Source organism: Monodon monoceros, unplaced genomic scaffold (assembly GCF_005190385.1).
Source record: "Monodon monoceros isolate NGI ecotype Baffin Bay Population unplaced genomic scaffold, NGI_Narwhal_1 Super_Scaffold_22, whole genome shotgun sequence".
NCBI classification, from domain to species: domain Eukaryota; kingdom Metazoa; phylum Chordata; class Mammalia; order Artiodactyla; family Monodontidae; genus Monodon; species Monodon monoceros.
The window spans coordinates 40,736,742-40,757,099 of record NW_021703779.1 but is presented as its reverse complement, the minus strand read 5'-3'; the positions used below and the strand labels follow the sequence as shown (position 1 = coordinate 40,757,099).

Genomic DNA, 20,358 nt, shown 5'->3' with positions numbered 1-20,358 from the left:
AGCTGATCTATTGTTGTAATTGTATGTATTAACTTTCCCTTCCAACTTAATTTCATATGCATATTTTTCTCTCTCATATGTATTCTTTGAGGATAACATCTCTAAAAACTCCTTATATTCCCTGGTACCTTTTTGTGAATTAACTAACCCTGTGTTTAACTCAGCAAAATACTTCAGTTCATTTGTTTAAGTGTATGACCATAGCTTTCCTCTTTCTCAGTGAGAAATAATTCTTTTCTCATCTCTTTCATTTTTTTAAAGATTTTTTTTTCATGTGGACCATTTTATAGTCTTTTTTGAATTTGTTACAATATTGCTTCTGTTTTATGTCTTGGTGTTTGGCTGTGAGGCATGTGGGATCCTAGCTCCCCGACCAGGGATCGAACCCACACCCCCTGCACTGGAAGGCGAAGTCTTAACCACTTGGACCGCCAGGGAAGTCCCTCATCTCTTTCATTTAATATCAAACTTTCTTATTCATCTCTATGTTATGTAAGGGCCTAATCAATGACCCACAAAAGATTACTCATGGGAGTGAAGAAATTGACCTTGTCAAAGGTGCCTTTAAGTAGAGAAAATGTGACAGCTTCCTCACTGGCAGTCATGGTTTGGACATATTGGTTTTTGTTCCCTGAGATCTAGTTTTCTTGTTTTGTTTTTAAATTTGAGTTTTTTACAGTTTGTAAACAACCATCTCAGCTCCTGCATACACAACACATATGTACGCACACTCACACAACACACACCAGCTTATTTGGTTAATGAAATTAAGCAACTGGATGGTTAGGTTTTTCAAAGTTGAGTCAGTTGTCTGACGCTTAGGGAGAAAAAAGCTTTGATGGGATCAGTTTGTTGCTCAAAGTCAGGCATGAGGGAGCAGGTCCCACAAGTCCACAGCAGCTATCCCAACTCTTGCTGATACATGTCACAGATTTCAGCAGAAGAAAAACCTTTACTCAAGGATGCTGTGATAATGCCTCAAACAACTGTGGAATGATGGTTCTGCAAACCAGAAATGGATATGTTCTTCTTGTAGTCATTTATTGCTCTCACAGAAACAATATGTTCAATGGTTATTTGAGTAAATAAGTCCTTCCTTGTAGAGACAAGATGAAGCAGTCTCTCAAAAGAAGTATTTTCAAAAATCAAAAAGGTCAACACTGGGACTTACCTGGTGGCGCAGTGGTTAAGAATCCGCCTGCCAATGCAGGGGACACGGGTTCAAGCCCTGGTCCGGGAAGATTCCACATGCCACGGAGCAGCTAAGCCCACACGCCACAACTACTGAGCCTGTGCTCAAGAGCCCGTGAGCCACAACTACTGAAGCCCACACGCCTGGAGCGAGTGTTCCGCAACAAGAGAAGCCACGGCAGTGAGAAGCCCACACACCACAACGAAGAGTAGCCCCCTCGCCGCAACTAGACAAAGCCCGCGTGCAGCAACGAAGACCCAATGCAGCCAAAAATAAATAAAAATTTTAAAAGTTATTTAAAAAAGAAAGTCAACACTTGTAATAAAAAAGAACTATGCTAAAATCCACTGCACAGATTTTTGTAGATATTTGATTGAATATTGATATCTTGGACCACTAAATATAGAGAACAACCATTAGCAATGTTACTGATTGAGATCATATTTCTATTTTTATTATTAATTAAAAATAGTATATGTATTTGGTTGCGCTGGGTCTTAGTTGCGGCACGTAGGCTCCTTAGTTGTGGCTTGAGGGCTCCTTAGTTGCGACAGGCTGTCTCCTTAGTTGTGGCATGCAAACCCTTAGTGGCGGCATGCATGTGGGATCTAGTTCCCTGACCAAGGATCAAACCCGGGCCCCCTGCATTGGGAGCACAGAGTCTTAACCACTGCGCCGACGGGGAAGTCCCAGGACCTTATGTTTCAATGAAGGGCATCAACATGAAAAGATACTGTCACTATATGATAGAAGTAACTGGATACTATGGGGTCCAGTAGAGCATCAGCCCTACAGAAGTGGGAGATGATTCAGGAAGCCTTCTAAAGGTGATACTGAGTCTTCTTTTTCATTTCTAGAGTTTTTTAAAAAATTGAAGTATAGTTAATTTACAGTGTTGTGTTAGTTTCAAGTGTACAGCAAAATGATTCAGTTACACATATATATTCTTTTCCATTATAGGTTATAACAAGATATTGAATATAGTTCCCTGTGCTATACAGTAGGCCCTTGTTGTTTACCTATTTTAAATATAGTAGTGTATATCTGTTAATCCAAAACTCCCAATTTATCCCTCCCCCACCTTTCCCCTTTGGTCACCATAAGTTTGTTTTCTATGTCTGTGAGTCTATTTCTGTTTTATATATAAGTTCATTTGTATCATTTTTTTAGATTCCATGCATAAGTGGTATATGATATTTGTCTTTCTCTGTCTGACTTACTTCACTTAGTATGATAAATCTCTAGGTCCATCCATGTTGCTGCAAATGGCATTATTTCATTCTTTTTTATGTTTGAGTAATATTCCATTGTGTATATATACATGACATCTTCTTTATCCATTCATCTGTCTATGGAGACATCGAGTCTTGAAAGATGAGAAGAAGTTAGCCAGATGGAGAAGAGGAAGTCACTGTAGACAAATAAACATTATTGCTTTTGTTGTGGTGGTGATTAAGAATGAAAAATTCCATCAGAGTTGGGTGCTTGCATACACACTCAATTATAAATGGTACCTCTAGAGAGTTGAAAAAGGCTTTTGAATTTTCACATCTAGAGATCCTTAGGAGCTAAATGTTTTTAAAAATTTGATAGTAAAAACTTACTTTATGCAACCATCTTTCCTATACATGAGCAAGAAAATCAACGTATTTTATATATTCTATAACTTACTCCTATAGAACTATGAAGTTTATGTTTCTATTTCAACTAAATAGCCATTTACAAGACACTTATGTGGAAAGCATTAATATTGCAGGACTGCTCCATAGAGTTGGGCAGACTGTACACTGCACACCTCCAGAGGGCGCATCTACATAGAGCAGGATGCATAGCCTGCACAACTATTATATGGAGGCCCTACTTTGGGACAAAATGATAAATAAGAATCCTGAACTCAGATTTATATTATAAGAGGAAGAATAGGACAAATGCCAAAGATGACTCTTTTCTCTTTATAAAGCTTCAAAGGGCAATGAGGTCACAGTTAATTGAGGCTTCTTGGGAGAAGATAAACAGGTAGTATTCTAGTGGAGATGGAGTTGGTAGGGAAAGAAATAAGGAAAGGAGTAGGGAGAACAGCATGAACCAAGAAGGGTGTGAGAAAAGCCTGAACAAATTGATTGATGAGCATGTGGTCCCTTTAGGATGTAAGACAGATTAAGGAACATTCAGTAGAGGGATATTTGGCTGGAAAAGGTCCATATTGTAGAGGAACTCGAAGTCCTGGCAGTGATGTTGACACAAATTTGGTGAAGGAGATCAAGCAAACATTGCAAACCACTGACCCCATGGTGTAGCACTTGTATGATTATACACTGCCTAACCCTAAGGGTACTGTTTATGTTGTGTTCTACATGAATGGTGCCTATAGGGTTTTGCAGTACATAGCCTACACAACCATACACAATGGCTCTGACCCATAGGCTCTGTTCAGCTGCTAGAGGTGTTTGGCCTCTACACCAATAGCTTGCATACATATTTTTTCAATTATGTAATTAGTTGCCAATATTTAAAATATGTCATGTAATAATATGGATATCAGTGTATTACTGTACACAAGTAGTGTATTCCATCCTTAGATTCAGCCATTTCTCCAGGGAACCCGAGTTCCTTTTATTAGAGAGTAGTATTTAAAAGCCAAGATCTGGGCACTGGGAGTGCTCATTGGTACTGAGATGTCATTGCTTCTAGACCCTCTCAGCAGACAGAGAAAGGAAATATATGTATGTATACTAACTCCTGTATACACAAATATCTATAATTCTGTATCAATCTATCTATAAATATCTATCTACCTACCTTCCCACTTACCTACCTACCTGTATTCATACTGATATTTCTGATTCTAACCTAGCACCCCAGCACCTCTGGGTTTATTCTAGCTTATCCCACTTGCTTATTTGTAAGTTCTTTCTCTGACAGGGAGAAATCTGGGTCCTATTACCACAATTTGCTTACTTATTTGTTCAACAATAATAATGTAAAGTAGTTTTAGAATTGTTGCTGTGAGAAACAAAATTATCAACTAGAATACGGTGTTTATGTAAAGTTCTTTTTGTATTTAGCCTTAGATTGTTCAGTGAAAACACTGTTTTCACAAGTTAATTAGAAATGCTTGAATAAATAGATAAATGGTGGAGGAGAGACAAGTCTTGCTTACAAAAGAATTCCAAATAATATAGGTGGATACTCCCTCCGAGGGTGGGCTAGACTTAGTGGCTCATATCCAAAGTAAAGTAGGGAAAAGGAAAAATAGTAATCCTACAGTGGAGAGACATGGCAAACACTACATTAACCAAGTGATGTGAAGGTTGACATCATCAGTAATAAGTGAAGTTGATAATATATACCAACTGATATGATGTGATAAGAAAGGCACTTCACCTCTGTGGTATTCTTCCCCAAAACTAATAATACCAGTATAATCCTGAGAAAAACATCAGACAAACTCAGACTGAGGGACATTTTACTGGATATAAGGCCAGTATTCCTCAAGAGTGTGAAGGTCATGGAAAACAAGGAAAGACTGAGAAACTGTCAAAGACCAGAAGAGACTGGGGAGACATAAATAAATGCAATGTGGTATCCTGGATTGGATCCTGGAACAGAAAAGAGAATGTTAATAGAAAAACTGGTGACATCCAAATAAAGTCTACAGTTTGGTTAATAGTAATGTACTAATGTTGGTTTCTTAGTTGACAAATGTACCGTGAAAATGAGAGATGTTGACAATAGAGAAAATTGAATAAGGAACCCTGTACTATCTTTGTAACTTTTCTGTAAATCTAAAATTATTCAAAAATAGGTTTATTTTTTAAAAAATTAATGAGGTTGGCTTTTTTTCTCTCACAGCCTTCAGTGAAGTCATGTCATGCATTTGTAATATACTGAAATTCATTTGTCACATGTTTCATTCCATCCTGGGATGCCCTGATATCTTGGTTGACGTTTTTTACTTGCATAAAGTTTACTTTTTGTTTTGTAAAATTCTATGGGTTTTTACAAATGCATAGAATCATGGATCCACCACTCTAGTACCATACTGAAGAGTCAGTCCCATAACAGAAAAATTTTCCTGTGCAATCCACTTGAAGTTAACTTGTCTTCTACCCCAACCTCTGGCAACTACTGATCTTTTTTCCATCCCTATAGTTTTACCTTTTGCAGAATGACATATAGATAGAATCATACAATACATAGCCTTTTGTATATGGCTTTTTTCACTTATAAAAATACATTTATGATTCATCTACATTGTTGCATGAATCAAGTATGTTCTTTTTATTGCCAACTAGTATTCCATTGCATAGATATAACATAGTATTTTTTTGTTTTTCTTTTGTTTTCTTTGACAGTTGTGGTTGTTTCCAGTTTGGAGTGATTATGAATAAAATTACTCTGAACATTAGCATACAGGTTTTTTGGTGTGAGTATAGTCTTTCAGTTCACCTGGGTAAATACTTAAGAGCAGAATTGCCGGATCATGTGATAAGTCTATTATATGAGCTTACATTTATAAGAAACTGCCAAATTTTCTTCCAAAGTGGCTGTACCACTTTGCATTTCCACCAACAATAAATGAGATTCCTGTTACTCTGTCTTTGACAATATTTGGTGTTGTTGTCAGAGGGACCCTAACCCCACCCTTAAGTTCAGTAATTCACTATAAGAACTCACAGAACTCAAAAAAAGCTGTTAAGCTCATAGTTATGGTTTATTACAGTGACAGGATACAGATTAAAATCAGCAAAGGGAAGAGGTGCATAGGATAGGGTCCAGGAGAGTTCCAAGTGAGAAGCTTCCAACTGTCCTTTCCCAGAAGAGTCATGGACAAAGCTAACTCCTCTCAGCAATGATGTGTAATAATACACACAGATTATTATCAACCAGGGAAGCTCACCTGAGCCTTGGTGTCCAGAGATTTTATTGGGGCTCAGTCACATAGACACAGATGACTGCCTGTGTGGCCAATCTTAGTTTCCAGCTCCTCCAGAGGGGAGCTGATACCACATGACCCAAAGCCCCACCGTAAATCACATTGTTAGAGTATCTGGTGTGGTCCAAGGCTGCCCCCCCACCAAGTAAAACAAAGACACTCATCAGGTGGGACTACTAAGGACTTAAACATTACCTCCCTAGAGCCATGGACACAAGCCAGACTTTTGTTTGGGTAAGGTTAATTCTTAACTATGCAAATAAGAACTTAATATTTTCTAATCCATTATCTGAGTTTACATGAAAAAAAAAACGGAAGCTTTTTCTGTAAACAAAAATAGTTAACTTTTCACTAAAAAGCCATAGTACTGTGGTGAGTGTGTTTGCGTGTGTGTGTGTGTGTGTGTGTGTGTGTGTGTGTGTAGAAAGAAAGAGTAGTGACAAGGAGGGAGGAAGAGGTAAGGAGAGACTGAGATTATAGTAATAGTATATTTAGGAAACTTTCTCAGATTGTATTACTGTCATTTATATGTTTGGTTTTCTTCTTCATTTTAGTTGCTAGGAGGTATGAGATGAAGTTACAAAGTCTTTTGTCTATTGTTTCCTCTTTTACAAACTTCTGATATCAATACTGTTGAGGTTTTAGTTAGATTGTAAATTTGTGTTTTACTTTATTTCATTGCATCTTTTATTATTTTAAGGTTGATAGGACACAAGCATCCTGGACAAATTTTTCAAATGTCATTGTTAGGTCATTGTCAGATTTCAAGCACAAGATGAGAAACCAACACTTGTATTTGTCTTGCCTTTTTCCAAAATCCTAGTGAAACATCCAAATAGATATTTTTTAAAATATTCATCCATAAAAGCTCTGAAAAAAGAAGGATATCATCAGTGGACCAGAACTTTTAAGTAATTTTTGGAAGATGGAAAGTGGAAAGGTTCCTAATTGATGAGAAAACCGAAAGAGGACAGCTGCCTGGAGAGGGCCCCCTTCTTCCCCAGAGACCCAAAGACATACCAAACTCTGAGTTCACAAGCACAGAGAGGAAGAATGGTCTTAATTATAGTAAGGAGGTACTCTAGTGAAGATATAACTTGTATGTTTAGTGCCTCCAAGTCCATAACAGCACCTTCTGCATACAAGATGGTGCCCCTTCTTGGCAAATGAATTACAAAATGGCATGTCTTCCTCATGGGTTTGCCCACACCAAGACACAGAGTTTTGAAAGGCGAATATAACTGATTTCAGTCCTATTCACTGCCTCAGTGGGATGTCTCTGTTCAGGGAAAAACCTCTACAGCCTTAGCTGGTTGCCCTGTTTGGTTTTTTTTTTCTGTTTTGTTGTGTCTGCAAGATAGGTACGTGAGAGTTCCTCTGTCTTTCCTAGGGAAGGTGGTTCTTCAAGTGCTACGTGGAAAGGTTCCTCTAAGGTAGCACAAACAGCATTGTATGTTTTTCACATCTGGGCCCTCTTCAGAGGCTCTCAAATCTAATATTCACTTCCAGTTCTGTCTGAGATGGAGTAGCCCCATTCCTACCACATCCTATCTCTTACAACTTAAAAAAAAAACAAAACCCTGGAAATAGCACACAAACAAGCATAAGAAGAATCTGAAATGTGGAAAGAAGATGGTAGATGGTCCAGGGACCTCAGGACTTGAGGAACAACATGGTAGTGAGTTTCCTTGGCTTCCTTATTGCCTCTACATTCTGGACAATGGCTGCAGAAGCCTCCAATCTGGAACTTCCAACAGGCACAGAGCAAAAAAAAAAAAAAAGAAAGAAAAAAGAAAAGGAACAAAAAGCTCTAAGAAAAGCCTAGTTTCCCTAGCCAAAGGAACAGGAAAAGGGTGGCCTTCCAGAACAGAAAATCTTTTTGATAATACACACCCTACTCCAGGGGGGCCAAACAGGGAACTGATCTTCCACCCAACCCCCCTCCTTGGCCCTATGGAAACAGGCAGTGGCATTCCAATGTCCCTACCCGGTGGTGTTAGGGGGCCGAGCAGATTACATTATGTAGGACCTTTTAGGTGATGGTAAAGACTTGGAGTTTTACTCTGAGAAACCAGTTGATGGTTTTGAGCAGGGAGTGACATGATCTGACTTAGTTTTAACAGGATCTGCCTGGGGAGTTGAGGATAGACAGGGAAGGGGCAGAAACAGGCTGTATTTTCTTTGTTGAACTGCAAGACAACAAAGTTGTCAGGGCATGTTTTATCACGGCATTTTTTGGTTAAGACAACTGAGACTCAGAGAGGTAAAGTAGCATGTTCAAGGTCACACAGCTAGTATAGGACAGAGCTGCATCTAGCACCCGGACCTTCAAACTTCTGTGAAAGGAGTAGCTAAATTTACAGAATGCAATATCACTTCAGGAAGATTTTTAAAGAATCCCTACTAAAATGCTGCCAAGTATTTGTGAAAATTGCATCAGAAAGGGGGAAGGGGGGAAAGCAGAGATTAAAAAAAAAGTGTGGAAGGATGCTAAATGTAGGCCTGCACTGTCTCCCTTCCACCATTAGATGGCAATTTTCTATTTGTTACGGAGGAAATGGCGCCACAGTTTCCTGGGCAGTTGACAGAAATGAAGGAATTACGAAATGAAACTAATGAATAAGTGGATCAAGGCTTTGAAAAAAAACAAAATTTAATTGATCCAATACATGTGTGGGGTGGTAAGAGAGCGGGATCCGGGATTTAAGAGCAGTGGTAGAATGAACAAAATAATTTAACAATCACTGCTGACAGCACAAATTAGAACATTGATTTTCAAACAGCAGGTTGTAAAGAAGAGCAGTTCCTAAAATCAATTCAGTGAGGGGCAACTAACAATCTTTTAATTCAAAAGAACAAAATAGAAAACGTTGGAATGCATTGCAAATAGTAAGATCAGAATTAATTTGTGACTCTTGTCTGGTTTTATAATAATAAATACATATGTATTGAGCCATAATGCAAAATGTATTTAAAAAATTTTTATCATGAGTACGGTCAAAAGAAGTTTAGAAGACTCTGGGCTAGATGAAATGTAAATGAGCAGGATTGCACCTACTTGAAACACATGATTTTGTGGAGGTGTTTATCTTGGTTTTAAACTTCCTTTTTTCCCTCCTCCCCACCCACATCCAGTCTCAGGGCCTGTTATGGGCTGAATTTGTGTCCCTCCCACCAAATTCACACGTTGAAGCCCTAACCCCCAGTACCTCAGAATGTGACTGTATTTGAAGATAGGGCCTTTACGAAGGTGATTAAATTAGAATGAGGCCATTGGGGTGGGCCCTGATACAATCTGACTGGTGTCAAAGGAAAATTTGAATACAAAAACAGACACCAGGCACGTGCATGCACAGAGGAGAGAACGTGTGAGGACACGTGTGAGGACACAGTAGGCCATCTACAAGCCAAGGAGAGAGGCCTCAGGAGACACCAAACCTACCAACATCTTGATCTTGGACTTCTAGCTTCCAGAACTGTGAGAATATTAATTTCTGTTGTTGAATCACCCAGTTTGTGGTATTTTGTTATGGTAGCCCTAGCAAACTAATACAGAGTTAGAGTGTGATATTTTGTTTCTGAGACCTGGGACAAGAAAAGACCTGGGCCAACTGAATGTCCTGCTGCTTTCCAAATGAGAGTTTCTGGATTCGATTCAGTTCTTCACAGAGGAAAGCGCATAAGCTCTTATGCCAAATGTACCTGCATTCTCCATCATTTTAATAAAGGTGTAATTTTGGCTTAGTTAACCTCTCCAAGATGAAATTTCTTCGTATATAAAATTGCACTAATAATACTTTTCCTGCAATGTTGTTGTAAAGATTAAATGATATACAGTTGGCTCCCCATATCCACAGGTTCCACATCTGCAGATTCAACCAACTCTGGATCAGAAATATTTGGGAAAAAAATTCCAGAAAGTTCCAAAAAGCAAAACTTGAATTTGCTGCATGCCAGCAACTATTTACGTAGCATTTATATTGTATTAGGTATTATAAGTAATCTAGAGATGACTTAAAGTATACGGGAAGATGTGCATAGGTTATATGCAAATATCCTGCCATGACATTTTATATAAGGGACTTGAGAATCCATGGATTTTGGTGTCCACAGGGGGTCCTGGAGCCAATCCCCTGTGGATACCAAGGGACAGCTGTAATTATCTAGAATTCCTAGCAGTTAATAAATCATTGTAGTTTTTCCTGCTGTCGTCATTGTAGTTGCTTGTTAGTGTTATGTATTCATTTTGTGGCTGTTCCAATTTCTGTCTTTCCTTGAAAGTATGTTGTCTTCTGGAACATTCACTAAAATGGTTAAGAGGTAGAAAGTGGGCATGAGAGAAGTTGAAAAGACCAAAATTATTTGATCCAATGTAAAAAGGTTTGACTCGGGTAGAGGAGTTGTTGCCACATGCCACACGTTTGACTAGGGGAGAGGAGTGGTTGCCACCATGTGATGCAGCACTAGTGCAGGAGATTAAGAGGTTAATTAGTAAATGGATCAGAGACTTTAATAATAATAAAAATAATAGACAAAAACATGAATTAATTTCTTTTTAAAAATTTTGGGATAATTGTGGATTCATATACAGTTGTAAGAAATAATACAGAGAGATCCTGTGTAGCCTTTAGCAGTTTTCCCCAATGATAACATCTTGCAAAACTATAGTACAAACAGGCAGATTCATAGAGACAGAAAGTAGAATAGAAGTTGCCAGGGGCTGAGAGGGGAAATGGGGAGTTATTATTTAATGGTTATAGAGTTTTTGTTTTGAGTGATGGAAAAGTTTTGGAAATAGATAGCAGTGATGGTTATATCACACTGTGAATGTGCTTAATGCTACTAAATTATGCTGTTAAAAATGGTCAGAATGGCAAACTTCATGCTATCACAATAATAAAAATTTATCACAGTAATAAAAAGAAACCTTGTTATGGACTGAATGTTCTCTCCCAAAATTCATATGTTGAAGCCCTAACCCCTAATGTGATAATATTTGGAGGTAGGGCCTTTGTGAGTTAATTAAGTTTAGATGAGGTCATGAGAGTGGGGCCCCCATGATGGTATTAGTACCCTTATAAGAAGAGGAAGAGACACCAGAGTTCTCTCTCTTGGCCGTGTCAGGATACAGCAAGAAGGTAGCCATTTGCAAGCCAGGAAGAGGGCCCTTACAATAAACTGAATCTGTCAGGACCTTGATTTTAGATTTCATAGCCTTCAGAACTGTGAGAAATAAATGTCTGTTGCTTAAACCACCAGTCTATGGTATTTTGTTATGGAGGCCTGAGCAGACTAACACACCTACAGTACAATATCACAACCAGGATACAGTTAAGATACAGAACAGTTGTATCACCACAGGGATCCCTCATGTTGTCTTTTATAGTCACACTCTCCTCCCTTATCCCTGACCTATGGCCACTACTAATCTGGTCTCCATTTCTATAATTTTATAATTTCAAGAATGTTGTATAGATAAAGCCATGTAGTATGTGACCTTTTGGGATTGGCTTTTTTCTCTCAGCCTAATTCCCTTGAGATCCATCCAAACTGTTGCTGTATCGACAGTTTGTTCCTTTTTATTGCTAAGTGGTGTTCCATTGGTATGGACGTATCACAGTTTGTTTAACCAGTCCCCCACTGAAGAACATTTGGGTTATTTCCAGTTTTAGATTATTATTAATAAAGCTTATATGAACATTTGTATACAGATATTTGTACGAACATAAGTGTTCATTTCTTAGGGATATATGCCAAATAGCGCAATTTCTGGGTTTTATGGTAAGCCATGTTTAGTTTTCTAAGAAGGTGCTGCCCTCTTTATCAGAGCGGCTGTACCATTTTCCATTCCCACTAGCCATGTATGAGTGATCCAGTTTCTCCACATCTTTGCAAACATTAGGTGTTTGTACTCTTGTCTTTTATTATAGCTATTCTGGTATTCAAATGTTGAACCAGCCTTTCACACTTAGAATAAATCCCACTTGGTTATGGTGTATAATTACTTTTATATATTGCTGGATTAGATTTGCTAATATTTTATTGAGGACTTTTTGTGTTTAAGTTCATGAGAGATATTGTTCTACAGTTTTTCTTTTTCTTTTCTTTTTCTTGTTACTGTCTTTGGTTTTGGTATCTGGGTAATATTAGCATCATAAAATGAGTTGGAGAGTGTTCCCATCTGCTATTTTCTGGAAAAGATTATGTAAAATTGGTGTTAATTCTTCTGTAAATGTTTGGTAGAATTCCCAGTGAAACCATTCAGGAGCTTTTTAATTACAAATTCATTTTTTTCAGTGCTTATAGGACTATTTAGGTTGCCTGTTTTATTGAGGTTGAGTATGGTAGTTTGTGGATTTGGAGGAACTGGTCCCCTTCTAAGTTTTCAAATTTATGAGCATACAGTTCATAGTATTCCTTTATTATCCTTTTAATACCTTCAGGATCTGAAATGATATCCGATGTTTTATTTCTTATATTGATGATATGTGTCTTCTCTCTTTTTTCCTCTTTGTCAGTCTTGCTAAAGGTTTATCAGTTTTTATCAATTTCTTAAGAAGAACTTTCTGTTTCATTGATTTTCTGTCTTATGTACCTGTTTTTAATTTCATTGATTTCTGCTCATATCTTTATTTTTTCCCTTCCTCTGCTTCCTTTGGGTTTATTTTGTTCTTCTATTTCTGATTTCTTGCTTTTACCCATTCTGATGTTCTTCTTTCCGTTTTGAAGTTCCAAGCCTTCTTCTCTTATCATCTTTGCTATTTAGAGAAACTTCTTTAGCCATTCTTTAAAGGTAGGTTTGCTAGTAACAAATTTTCTTAGTTTCCTTTGACCAAGAATGCCTTTACTTCCTCTTAATTCCTGAATGATATTTTCACTTGATATAGAATTCACAATTGACAGATCTTTTCTTTCACTACTCGAAAAATATTGTGCTATTTCCTGCTGGCCTCCATGGTTTCCTTTAAGAAATACCCTGTGATTCAAATTGGTATTCCACTATAAGTAATGCATTATTTCTCTCTGGCTGCTTTCATGATTTCTTTTTTTTTTCTTTTTGGTTTTCAAAACTTTTCAGAAGTTTTGTGTCTTGACATGAATTTTGTTAGGTTTATCCCTGTTTGAGTTTCACTCAGTTTCTTGAGTCTTCTTGAATTCACCACATTTGGGAAGTTTTCAGCCATTATTTCCTCAAAAATATTTTCAGTTCCATTCTCTCTCTCTCTTTTCTGCTATCCCATGATACAAATGTTAGATCTTTTGTTATTACTCCATTAGTCTCTGAGACTGTTCATTCTTTTCTCTTGTTGTTCAGATTGGGAAAATTCTATTGATGTGTCCTCAAATTCACAGATTTTTGCTTCTGTCATCTCCATTCTTTTTATTATTGTATTTTTCAGTTCTGTAATCTCTATTTGGTTTTCTCATATAACTTGTATTTCTTTGCTGATATTTTCTATATTTTTTTATTTGTTTGAAGAGAATTTGTAACTGCCTGTTGAAGCATTTTTATGATGGTTACTTTAAAATTCTTGTCATATCATTCCATCATCTGATTCATTTCCATGTTGGTGTCTGTTGATGGTCTTTTCTCATTCATGTTGTGATTTTCCGGTTCTTGGTATGATGAGTGACTTTTTGATTGTATCCTGAAAACTTTGGATACTATATCAGTAGACTCTGGATCCTATTAATTCTTTTTTTTTTTTTAAACAGTCAGTCCCCTGGTTGAGTTGTAGCAGGAGGGCTGAGTGGTGTATATGTTCAGCTTCCCTCTGGTGCCCGATGATACTACCCCAGCAAAAGTAGGCAGTGACTCCACTGCCATATTTTAGATATGTGGGCTGGAAGTTCAGCTCCCACCTTGGCTCCATGGACACCTTCCCAGTGAAAATAGGGCACTGACTCATGACATCTCATTGCCTCCTAGTGTGGATGTAAGCTCAGCTCCCCGCTGGTTCCCACTGACATTAATGAGGGGTAAAGCCAAGGGTTGACTCACTGCTTTTTTGCTACAGGGTAGGGGCAGTAGCTTGGCTTTGTGCTGAGCCCCTCAAACATACAGGGAGAGGAAGGGGAAAGTGGAATGCCAACAAACCTCACCTCTCACCACCTCCTGCCTTGTTGATGCCTGGTAGGGATGGAGGTTCATCTCCTGACTGGGTCCCACTGATACTAGGGGAGGGAGAAAGCAAAGTTTGGGTTAGCTCACCTCTCACCACCTCATTCAGCCTCATCATTAATGTTGGGTGGTACTGGAGGCCCACCTCTCCACTGGGACCTGCTGATGGAAGCAGACGGGAGAGAAAAGGAATGCCTGCTAGCCCTGTTTCACACCACCTTATTCAATCTTGTTGCTACTGGGTTGCTGTGGAGATTCAGCTTCCTACTGGACCATGCTGACACAAGAAGCAGGAGAATAGTGGATGGTGTAGCACTGACTAGACCTGATTAGCACCACCTTGTCCAGTGTCATTGATGCCAGATGGGGGTGGATACTTAGTTCCCCACTGCTGGGCCCTGCTAACACTTGGGATGGGGGGAGATCAGAGTACTGACTAGTTTCATTTCTCACTGCCTCGTTAAGTCCCCCTACTACCCAGTGGGGGTGGAGGCTCAGCTCACTGCTGGATCTGCTGATACTACCCTATGGGGGGGGGAATCAGAGCACTGCCTGCTTCCTTGCACGGGGATAGAAGCTCAGCTCTCTGCTCAGCCCCATCAGTACCCCTGCAGGGAAATTAGAACACCACCTGCTTCTTCCAGTGGGGCTTGGAAGATCCCACATAAGGAGACATGCTTTTTTTCTGTTGGTTGGTTGGAGTAGTGCCGGTGTTGCCAAAAGAGTTTTCTGTTGTTTTGCCATCCTTTTTCTGGTCCCTCAACTAGGGGTATCCAGCTTTTCTTGAAGCTTTTTCTTTTATCTGTACCTGTTGGCAATTCTTGGTTTGAGGTTTCTACCGGGCCCTGTCTGGGATATAATGGAGGCAGTAAGGAAACCCAGGGATCTCCCCTGCGTTGTCATGTTTCAGGTCCCTGGGAAGTTTGACTTCTTTCCACCTTTCAGAGTCTTCCTAAGCTTGTTTGTTGTGTTATAGCCAGGCTTTCTTAGTTGTAAAGGGAAAGCCCTGGGAGGAATGAGGCACTCCATCTTGGCCCAAACCAGAAGTTCCTTGTATTTCTTTTTAATATGGGAGTAGAGAAAGCTTTTTGAACTGACTCAACATTTAGAATCAATCAATAAAAGATTAATACATTTTCTTACATTAAAAACACATAGTCATAATCAAATGTAAACCTGGAGAAAATATTTGACATGTATATGACAGACAAAAGATTAATTTCCCTAATAAATAAAGAGATCTTAACAATGAAGACAAAACAGTCTAAAATCTTGATAGAAAAAATTGTCAAATGGCAGAGTTCGCAGAGAAATGCAAATGAACATTTGAAAAGATGCTTACTTTCACTCATAATAATAGGAATGCCAATTAAAACTACACTGTTACCATTTTACCAAAATCACATTGGCTAAAATCCTCAAGTTTGACAGAACACACTGTTGACAGGCCTGTGAAGAAACAAGTACTCTCATACATTGCTGGTGGGAGTGCAACATGGTACAATTCCCAAGGAAGGGAATTTGGTTTATCTAACAAAATTACACTTACCCCTTGACTTAGCAATCTCACTGCTAGGAATTTACCTGGTAGGTATGCTTCTATAATTATGAAATAATAAATGCACAAGGTTATTTATTGTGGCATTATGTTTAATAATGAAGAGTGGAACTCTGAAATGTCCACCAATAAAGGACCTATTGAATAAACAAAGGTATAGCCTCATAATGAAGTATTATACAATTGTATAAAAAGAATGAGAAGTTGACTATGTACTGATATGGAGGTTATTTTGCTAAAAAGATGTGCAGAGCATTTATATAGTGTTTTATCTTTTGTATATAAAAGAAAGGAAGTAAGAATATGTGTATATGTTTGCTCTCCCCTCCCCCCAAATACCAGAAACTAATAGAAACAGTTACCTGTAGAGAGCTTGGGAAGGGGCTGAAGAGGAGAGAATAGGAATTGGAGAGAGATTTCCCTGAGTATGCCTTTTTATATAGCTTGACTTTTGAAATATATAAATGTTTAACTTCCAAAAAATGCAATGAAATAAAAAAGAAGACAAAGCAAAGCCTAAAATTGGAAAGAAACGAATAAACCTGACTCTATATCAAAGGTAACAGAATTGCTCAGAGACAAGAATTATTTCAAATAATTTATGAACATAGTATTTCAACTGTACTGAAGTCAAAAAGAAGTGAAAAGAATCTTAAATGTTACTTTGTAGTTTTATTGTTAGTGGTAACATTGGTATTGAAATTTTGAAACTCATGTAGGTGTATGTTTGTATTATAGATAAAGCAAATAAGTAATTATGTTAATTATATATAGAACTAAAATCTTCAGTATAATAGGAAATAAATACATGTATAAAATAACTTTTGAAAAAGCCTTATAATGTTAAATTTGAATGGAAAATATCAGTATGATCTCATGATTAATATATATCATATATATCAAGCATGATATCATGATTAATATATATATAATATATAAGTTATTATATATATAAAAATATAAAGCGTATATGTATTTTTCAGGACCAGCGACATAATTTGTGTGGCCCAGTGCAAAACGAAAACGTGGGGCTATTTGTTCGAAAACCAGGAATAAAGTGCCATTAAAGGTAAAACATAAAGGCTTTTCCTTTCTTCTACAGTCTCTCACTCACTCAACTTGTCATGGTGTTTTTTATTTGCCCATTTAATGGTGTTCTAAGTAAAGAAAAATTAAAAATTTAAATTATTAGCATGAATTTTACCCTTAGTCTTTATATTGTACAATGTCAGTTTTAAAAGCAAATGTAAGAGCATTTGACTTGCATGTGGAATAGCTGAAACGTCACAATTTGTATTTTGTGACTTATCCTGGAGACTGTCTTGAGCTGGCCGGAAGAGACTAACACAAACCAGATTTAGGAAATGCGAAGGAGGAAGAAAAGGTATCCCTTTGCATGGGATACTCAGGAGGCAAGTACAGATGCTCCCAGGCCCCCAGGGGCCCTGCCCTATGACAATGGGGCATGACTAATGTGATATGATGTACACCCCGGGCCAGGGGCAGGGAAGTCAAGCCAGCCATTTCCCCTTCCTATGGGCCTGCTGCTCCAACTCAACAGCTAATGGGAGACCTCCAAGCATATTGGAACTTTAGTGCTGGGATACACTAGTGATCTGGATTGGTGGTGGGGGAGAGGCTATCCTTGCTTGGTCACCTGCTAAATGTGATGTGGCACTGCTAACCTGGGGTGGGGACACCACCACCATGCCTTGTCCCAAGATGTTGTGGGGCAAATGCACCCAACCCTGACCTTCCCTACACTCACACCCAGGCTCCCATTCGGGACAGAGGGCAGCCAACAGTGGTTGCTAGGAAGGGTTGGAGATGGGGAGGCTGGGCAGGGCCCAGGGCACCAGGAGGCACAGGAGCAGCCCCTGGGAACCTGTCCTGGGGACCCAAGCATGAACTGAGGCTCCAAGCCCCTGGCGCATGCTCCATTATCACATTGGACTCTACTGACCAAATATAAAGATAAAATTGCAAATAATTTGAAGACAGTGATTACAGAGTATTAAATTCCAAGCACACGGCCCTTCTGGGCACAAGTGCCTGTGTGACTGTCCTGGTAGCTTGCCCATGAAGCTGGCCCATCTATTTCATAGCGCTGTTCACTTCTCTGGTCTAGAAGCAATGACATCCCAATAGCAATAAGCTTACATTGAAACCAGATCTTGGTTTCTAAATTCCCTAATAGAAGGAAACAGTGCTTCTTGGAGAAATGGCTTATTTCTGGCTTGGTACAGACAATATATAAGGTGAGGCTGGGGCTTCTTATGCCAGAAATTAAGAAAGCACCAAAAGACCAATGGGAACAGTTGAGCATCAAGAGGAATAATGAATGCCTTTGCTTATGATGATTGAATAAATTAAAACCATGAGTATCATGAGTCCATCATGACACTCAAATGAGAGAAAAAACTCATTAGTGATTGGTGATGACTATTATACAAACACTTTATTCTGAAAATTGGCAACCAAAGGAAAGAGTTAAGCGTTTACCCTGACTTTTAAGGAAAAACTTGTTTGTCTCCTTTTGATTCTTCTTTATAGAAGAATGCCAGCTAACAGTTGCAAATGAATTTTTACAGTAGCATCATTTTGGCATCTTCCAAGAATATAATCCATTCAGGCAAGGATCATTAAGGAATGCTAAAACAATTGGGTGACATTGATGGAGGCCGTATACTTATGTGGTATCTAAGTATCACCCCTCAAGTTCCTTTTTAATTACAAAGAGAAAAACTTAGCTTGGTTGTCATGACCTTAACCCTGTGATCATAGTTAACACCACTTACAGTGAGGTAGACTGAGGCTATGTGGTATAATATGAAGTGATGCAATATGAAGACCACAGTGTCACCTAGGTAGCATTCTTGCCAAAAATGTTTAACCTGAATCTAATCAAGCCTCTAGACCTAACATCCAGTTTATAGCCTAGTTTACTAGGCTGCCATAACACAGTACCACAAACTGAGTGGTTTAAACAACAGAAATTTATTATCTCACAGTTCTGGAGACTGGAAGTATGAGATTAAGGTGTGGGTAGGGTTGGTTCCTTCTGAGGGCTGTGAGGATCTGTTCCATGCCTCTCTCCTAGCTTCTGATGGTTTGTTGGCAATCTTTCATCTTCCTTGATGTGTAGAAGCATCACCTTGATCTCTGCCTTCATGTTCACATGGTGTTGTCCCTGTGTGCACATCTATCTCCACATTTTTCCTTTTATAAGGACACCAGTCATTTTGGATTAGGGACCCACCCTACTCCAGTATGACCTCATCCTAACTAATTACGTCTACAACGACACTATTTCCAAATAAGGTCATATTCTAAAGCACTGGGGGTTAGGGCCTTATAGAGGAGGAAAAATAAATTTCCCTCTACCTTTCTAGGTTCTTGGCTGAGACCTCCCTGTAATAAAAAGACAGATGAACAGGAGAAAAACAAACAGAAGTTTAAGAACATGTATACTGCCAATTTACATGGGAGAGACCCAGGAAAGCTGAGTAATCCCCCCAAGTGGCTCAAGCCACCACCTTAAATACCATCTCCAGCTAAAGACAAAGACAGATGGGAGGACAGGGGAGGCAGTTATGGTAGGCTACCAGGAAAAGCACAAGGAAAATGAAGTAAAAAAGGGTATGGTTGTTAATGAATATTTGAGTCCGTGCCTTCTCCACTGATAAGAGTTTCCAGAGATTTAGTCATCATCTCTTCCTGGTACAGAGAGGGAGACACCCTTACAAATGGAGACCTCCCTTATAAATGTAAATGTCCCTTACAAAGAGTAACTTCTACTTGGTTTTCGGAGCTTTTCCTATGTCTGCACTTTCTTAAAAAATAATCAACCAAAAATAATCCTTATGCCAAAGGGGCAGATTTTAAGGTGACAAATTCTGCACACCTTCAGCTTCAACATATGATTTCAGGGGACAGACACAATTCAACTCATAACAACAGGAAATCTAGGAGAGAGAAGAACAAGTTAAATATCACCACAAGGAAATAATCAGACAAGTCCAGAATGTGAGACTTCCTATAAAGTCTCTTCAAAAAGATAATGTCATTTATAAAAAGAAGTAGGGGGACTATTCCAAAAAGACTAAAGAAACCAAATGTATGAATTGTGATTGGATCCTGGTTTAAAAAAGAAACTGCTATAAGACATTATGATGGAAATTGGGGTGATTTGACTATGGTCTGGGTATTCTAAGAGTTAAATGATATTATGGAATTACTGTTAATTTTCTTAGGGGTGCTCGTTCTGTGATAGCTATATATGAGAATGAACTTATATTAGGATATGCAGGCTAAAGTGTTTGGGGTGAAGTGTCATGATGTCTCCAATTTACTTTTATTTTTATAATGCAGTCTTTTAGGAATTTTATCATTTTATTTAATTTTTATTTTATATTGGAGTATAGTTGATTTACAATATTGTGTTAGCTTCAGGTGAACAGCAAAGTGATTCAGTTATACATATATCCATTCCTTTTCAGATTCTTTTCCCATATAGGTTATTACAGTAGAGTTCCCAGTGCTATACAGTA

General features: G+C 38.4%; 1 long non-coding RNA gene across 3 annotated transcripts in view; it reads left to right on the top strand.

Moving 5' to 3' along the window:
- LOC114905994 overlaps positions 1-20,358 on the top strand; it is a 249,353-nt gene that overhangs the window by 55,894 nt on the left and 173,101 nt on the right. For all 3 annotated transcript variants that reach the window (XR_003796354.1, XR_003796352.1, XR_003796353.1), the window contains exon 2: positions 16,792-16,877. This is a non-coding gene — a long non-coding RNA (uncharacterized LOC114905994). The remainder of the gene's footprint in view (positions 1-16,791; positions 16,878-20,358) is intronic.